Raw genomic sequence first — 6,678 nt, forward strand, 5'->3', positions numbered from 1 at the left:
TCCTTCCTTGTCTCTTTTGCTGCTAACTACTTCTCTTTTCAACCTTTAAATGTTGGATTTGGTATTGGGCCAATTTTTCTTCTCCATTAAATCTCCCTTGCCAAGTAATTGCTTGTATTATTCTCCCAGTGGCTTTCATATTTACATCTTTAGTCAGATTCTTTCCCCCCAAATCCAGATTGATATTAACATGTTCAAAACAGAATTCTTCCCTAACATTCCCCTTCTCAGTAAATGGTACCATCATCTACACAGTTGCTCACGTCAAGAATAAAGTTGAGGTCAAACACTTAAATCATAATAAAGTCCTTTTGACTCCACATCCAAAATAGTCTGAAATATGGCTACTTGTATTTTTACTCAAGCCACCATTTGATTTCTCTGGGATCATTGCAATAGCCTCTTAAATCTCTCCCTGCTTCATACCCCACTCTATTTCTTTCCATTTTCTACACGGTAACCATTTACATTTGATCTTCAAATGTAAATTAGATGTCATTACCCTGCTCAACACACTCCTTTGAATCCCTATCACACTAAGTATCAAACCTTGTTTATAAACCCATTTGAACAGGCCGCAGGCAATCTATTGAAAGCCGCAGGCAATCTATTGAAACTCAACTACTACTTTTACCATCTTTTTTTCTCTATAATTCAGCCACACTTGCTTTCTCCAAACCCTATTCTTCAAATGCATCATTTGCTTCCTCCTAAGTGCCTTTGCACTAGTTGTTTCTTCTGAGGGATAACTCTTTGCATATGTTGCTTTTCTTATCATTCCTGTCTTAGATGAAACATCACAACCTCTGTGAGTCTTTTCCTGATTACCCAACTTAGAGTAAACCTAGAGTAAAATCCTTGTTTCTTCCTGTCATATTAACATATTTTATTTAATCACATCTTCTTTATTTAAGTTTTATTGTTTGCCCTCCCCTAAATTTTAAGCACTTTTATTTTTTTATTTTTTTTTAATTTTTTAATTTCAAATACATAATTTTTATGTACTTTTTTTTAACATCTTTACTGGGGTAAAATTGCTTTACAATGCTGTGTTAGTTTCTGCTTTATAACAAAGTGAATCAGTTATACATATACATATGTTCCCATATCTCTTCCCTCTTGTGTCTCCCTCCCTCCCACCCTCCCTATCCCACCCCTCCAGGCGGTCACAAAGCACCAAGCCGATATCCCTGTGCCATACGGCTGCTTCCCACTAGCTATCTACCTTACGTTTGTTAGTGTATATATGTCCATGCAAGTCCGTTCTCTAGTAGGTCTGTGTCTTTATTCCTGTCTTACCCCTAGGTTCTTCATGACATTTTTTTTTCTTAAATTCCATATATATGTGTTAGCATATGAAATTTGTCTTTTTCTTTCTGACTTACTTCACTCTGCATGACAGACTCTAGGTCTATCCACCTCATTACAAATAGCTCAATTTCGTTTCTTTTTATGGCTGAGTAATGTTCCACATCTTCGTTATCCATTCATCCGATGATGGGCACTTAGGTTTTTTCCATCTCCGGACTATTGTACATAGAGCTGCAATGAATATTTTGGTACATGACTCTTTTTGAACTATGGTTTTCTCAGGGTATATGCCCATCAATGGGACCGCTGGGTCATATGGTAGTTCTATTTGTAGCTTTTTAAGGAACCTCCATACTGTTCTCCATAGTGGCTGAACGAATTCACATTCCCACCAGCAGTGCAAGAGTGTTCCCTTTTCTCCAAAACCTCTCCAGCATTTATTGTTTCTAGATTTTTTGATGATGGCCATTCTGATTGGTGTGAGATGATATCTCAATGTAGTTTTGATTTGTATTTCTCTAATGATTAATGATGTTGAGCATTCTTTCATGTGTTTGTTGGTAGTCTCTATATCTTCTTTGGAGAAATGTCTATTTAGATCTTCTGCCCATTTTTGGATTGGGTTGTTTGTTTTTTTGTTATTGAGCTGCATGAGCTGCTTGTAAATATTGGAGATTAATCCTTTGTCAGTTACTTCATTTGCAAATATTTTCTCCCAACTGAGGGCTGTCTTTTGGTCTTGCTTATGGTTTCCTTTGCTGTGCAAAAGCTTTGAAGTTTCATTAGGTCCCATTTGTTTATTTCTGTTTTTATTTCCATTACTCTAGGAGGTGGGTCAGAAAGGACCTTGCTGTGATTTATGTCATAGAGTGTTCTGCCTATGTTTTCCTCTAAGAGTTTGAGAGTTTCTGGCCTTACATTTAGGTCTTTAATCCGTTTTGAGTTTATTTTTGTGTATGGTGTTAGGGAGTGACCTAATCTCATATTTTCACAGGTACCTGTCCAGTTTTCCCAGCACCACTTATTGAAGAGGCTGTCCTTTCTCCACTGTACATTCCTGCCACCTTTATCAAAGATAAGGTGTCCATATGTGTGTGGGCTTACCGCTGGGCTTTCTATCCTGTTCCATTGATCTATCTTTCTGTTTTTGTGCCAGTACCATACTGTCTTGATTACTGTAGCTTTGTAGTATAGTCTGAAGTCAGGGAGCCTGATTCCTCCAGCTCTGTTTTTCGTTCTCAAGGTTGCTTTGGCTATTTGGGGTCTTTTGTGTTTCCATACAAATTGTGAAATTTTTTGTTCTACTTCTTTGAAAAATGCCAGTGGTAGTTTGATAGGGATTGCATTGAATCTATAGATTGCTTTGGTTAGTAGAGTCATTTTTACAATGTTGATTCTTCTAATCCAAGAATATGGTATATCTCTCCATCTATTTGTGTCATCTTTAATTTCTTGCAACAGTGTCTTATAATTTTCTGCATACAGGTCTTTTGTCTCCTTAGGTAGGTTTATTCCTAGATATTTTATTCTTTTTGTTGCAATGGTAAATGGGAGTGTTTTCTTGATTTCATTTTCAGATTTTTCATCATTAGTATAGAGGAATGCCAGAGATTTCTGTGCATTAATTTTGTATCCTGCTACTTTCCCAAGTTCATTGCTTAGCTCTAGTAGTTTTCTGGTAGTATCTTTAGGATTCTCTATGTATAGTATCATGTCATCTGCAAACAGTGACAGCTTTACTTCTCCTTTTCTGATTTGGATTCCTTTTATTTCCTTTTCTTCTCTGATTGCTGTGGCTAAAACTTCCAAAACTATGTTGAGTAAGAGTGGTGACAGTGGGCAACATTGTCTTGTTCCTGATCTTAGTGGAAATGCTTTCAGGTTTTAACCATTGAGGATGATGTTTGCTGTGGGCTACTCATATAAGGCCTTTATTATGTTGAGGAAAGTTCCCTCTATGCCTACTTTCTGCAGGGTTTTTATCATAAATCGGTGTTGAATTTTGTCAAAAGCTTTCTCTGCATCTATTGAGATGATCATATGGTTTTTCTCCTTCAATTTGTTAATATGGTTTATCACGTTGATTGATTTGCATATATTGAAGAATCCTTGCATTCCTGGAATAAACCCCACTTGATCATGGTGTATGATCCTTTTAATGTGCTGTTGGATTCTGTTTGCTAGTGTTTTGTTGAGGATTTTTGCATCTATGTTCATCAGGGATATTGGCCTGTAGTTTTCTTTCTTTGTGACATCCTTGTCTGGTTTTGGTATCAAGGTGATGGTGGCCTTGTAGAATGAATTTGGGAGTGTTCCTCCCTCTGCTATATTTTGGAAGAGTTTGAGAAGGATAGGTGTTAGCTCTTCTCTAAATGTTTGATAGAATTTGCCTGTGAAGCCATCTGGTCCTGGGCTTTTGTTTGTTGGAAGATTTTTAATCACAGTTTCAATTTCAGTGCTTGTGATTGGTCTGTTCATATTTTCTATTTCTTCCTGATTCAGTCTTGGCAGGTTGTGCCTTTCTAAGAATTTGTCCGTTTCTTCCGGATTGTCCATTTTATTGGCATAGAGTTGCTTGTAGTCATCTCTCATGGTCTTTTTTATTTCTGCAGTGTCAGTTGTTACTTCTCCTTTTTCATTTCTAATTTTATTGATTTGAGTCTTCTCCCTTATTTTCTTGATAAGTCTGGCTAATGGTTTATCTATTTTGTTTATCTTCTCAAAGAACCAGCTTTTAGTTTTATTGATCTTTGCTATTGTTTCCTTCATTTCTTTTTCATTTATTTCTGATCTGATTTTTATGATTTCTTTCCTTTTTCTAGCTTTGGGTTTTTTTTGTTCTTCTTTCTCTAATTGCTTGAGGTGCAAGGTTAGGTTGTTTATTTGAGATATTTCCTGCTTCTTAAGGTGGGCTTATATTGCTATAGACTTCCCCCTTACAACTGCTTTTGCTGCATCCCATAGGTTTTGGGTCATTGTGTCTCCATTGTCATTTGTTTCTAGGTACTTTTTTATTTCCTCTTTGATTTCTTCAGTGATCACTTCGTTATTAAGTAGTGTATTGTTTAGCCTCCATGTGTTTGTATTTTTTACAGATCTTTTCCTGTAATTGACATCTAGTCTCATGGCATTGTGGTCTGAAAAGATACTTGATACAATTTCAATTTTCTTAAATTTACCAAGGCTTGATTTGTGACCCAAGATATGATCTATCCTGGAGGATATTCCATACACACTTGAGAAAAATGTGTATTCTGTTGTTTTTGGATGGAGTGTCCTATAAATATCAATTAAGTCCATCTTCTTTAATGTATCATTTAAAGCTTGTGTTTCCTTATTTATTTTCATTTTGGATGATCTGTCCATTGGTGAAAGTGGGGTGTTAAAGTCTCCTACTATGAATGTGTTACTGTCGATTTCCCCTTTTATGGCTGTTAGTATTTGCCTTATGTATTTAGGTGCTCCTATGTTGGCTGCATAAATATTTACAATTGTTATATCTTCTTCTTGGATCGATCCTTTGATCATTATGTAGTGTCCTTCTTTGTCTCTTCTAATAGTCCTTATTTTAAAGTCTGTTTTTTCTGATATGAGAATTGCTACTCCAGCTTTCTTTTGGTTTCCATTTGCATGGAATATCTTTTTCCATCCCCTTACTTTCAGTCTGTATGTGTCTCTAGGTCTGAAGTGGGTCTCATGTAGACAGCATATATATGAGTCTTGTTTTTGTATCCATTCAGCCAATCTGTGTCTTTTGGTGGTGGCATTTAGTCCATTTACATTTAAGGTAATTATTGATATGTATGTTCCTATTCCCATTTTCTAAATTGTTTTGGGTTCATTATTGTAGGTCTTTTCCTTCTCTTGTGTTTCTTGCCTAGAGAAGATCCTTTAGCATTTGTTGTAAAGCTGGTTTGGTGGTGCTGAACTCTCTCAGGTTTTGCTTGTCTGTAAAGGTTTTGATTTCTCCATCAAATCTGAATGAGATCCTTGCTGGGTAGAGTAGTCTTGGCTGCAGGTTTTCTCCTTCATCACTTTCAGTATGTTCTGCCACTCCCTTCTGGCTTGCAGGGTTTCTGCTGAAAGATGAGCTGTTAACTTTATGGGGATTCCCTTGTGTGTTATTTGTTGTTTTTCCCTTGCTGCTTTTAATATGCTTTCTTTGTATTTAATTTTTGACAGTTTGATTAATATGTGTCTTGGTGAATTTCTCCTTGGATTTATCCTGTATGAGACTCACTGTGCTTCCTGGACTTGATTAACTGTTTCCTTTCCCATATTAGGGAAGTTTTCAACTATAATCTCTTCAAATATTTTCTCAGTCCCTTTCTTTTTCTCTTCTTCTTCTGGAACCCCTATAATTCGAATGTTGGTGCATTTAATGTTGCCCCAGAGGTCTCTGAGATTGTCCTCCTTCTTTTCATTCTTTTTTCTTTATTCTGTTCTGCAGTAGTTATTTCCACTATTTTATCTTCCAGGTCACTTATCTGTTCTTCTGCCTCAGTTATTCTGCCATTGATCCCATCTAGAGTACTTTTAATTTCATTTATTGTGTTGTTCATCATTATTTGTTTCATCTTTATTTCTTCTAGGTCCTTGTTAAATGTTTCTTGCATTTTGGCTATTCTATTTCCAAGATTTTGGATCATCCTTACTATCATTATTCTGAATTCTTTTTCAGGTAGACTGCCTATTTCCCCTTCATTTGTTAGGTCTGGTGCATTTTTATCTTGCTCCTTCATCTGCTGTGTGTGTTTCTGTCTTCTCATTTTGCTTATCTTGCTGTGTTTGGGGTCTCCTTTTTGCAGGCTGCAGGTTCGTAGTTCCCGTTGTTTTTGATGTTTGTCTCCAGTGGCTGAGGTTGGTTCAGGGGGTTGTGTAGGCTTCCCTGGTGGAGGGGACTAGTGCCTGTGTTGTTGTGGATGAGGCTGGATCTTGTCTCTCTGTTGGGCAGGTCCACGTCTGGTAGTGTGTTTTGGGGTGTCTGTGGACTTATTATGATTTTAGGCAGCCTCTCTGCTAATGGGTGTGGTTGTGTTCCTGTTTTGCTAGTTGTTTGGCATAGGGTGTCCAGTACTGTAGCTTGCTGGTCGTTGAGTGAAGCTGGTTGCTGGTGTTTATTGGAAGTCTGGGAGATTTTCGCTGTTTGATATTATGTGGAGCTGGGAGGTCTCTTGTTGACCAGTGTCCTGAAGTTGGCTCTCCCACCTCAGAGGCAGAGCCCTGACTCCTTGCTGGTGCAGCAAGAGCCTTTCATCCACACGGCTCAGAATAAAAGGGAGAAAATGTAGAGAGAATTAGTAGAAGTATGAAGAAGGAGAGAAAGAAAGAAAGAAAGAAAGAAAGAAAGAAAGAAAGAAAGAAAGA

This window comes from Aethalodelphis obliquidens, unplaced genomic scaffold (assembly GCF_003676395.1).
Source record: "Aethalodelphis obliquidens isolate GAN/ISIS:26980383/991018 unplaced genomic scaffold, ASM367639v1 scaffold32, whole genome shotgun sequence".
Lineage (NCBI taxonomy): Eukaryota > Metazoa > Chordata > Mammalia > Artiodactyla > Delphinidae > Aethalodelphis > Aethalodelphis obliquidens.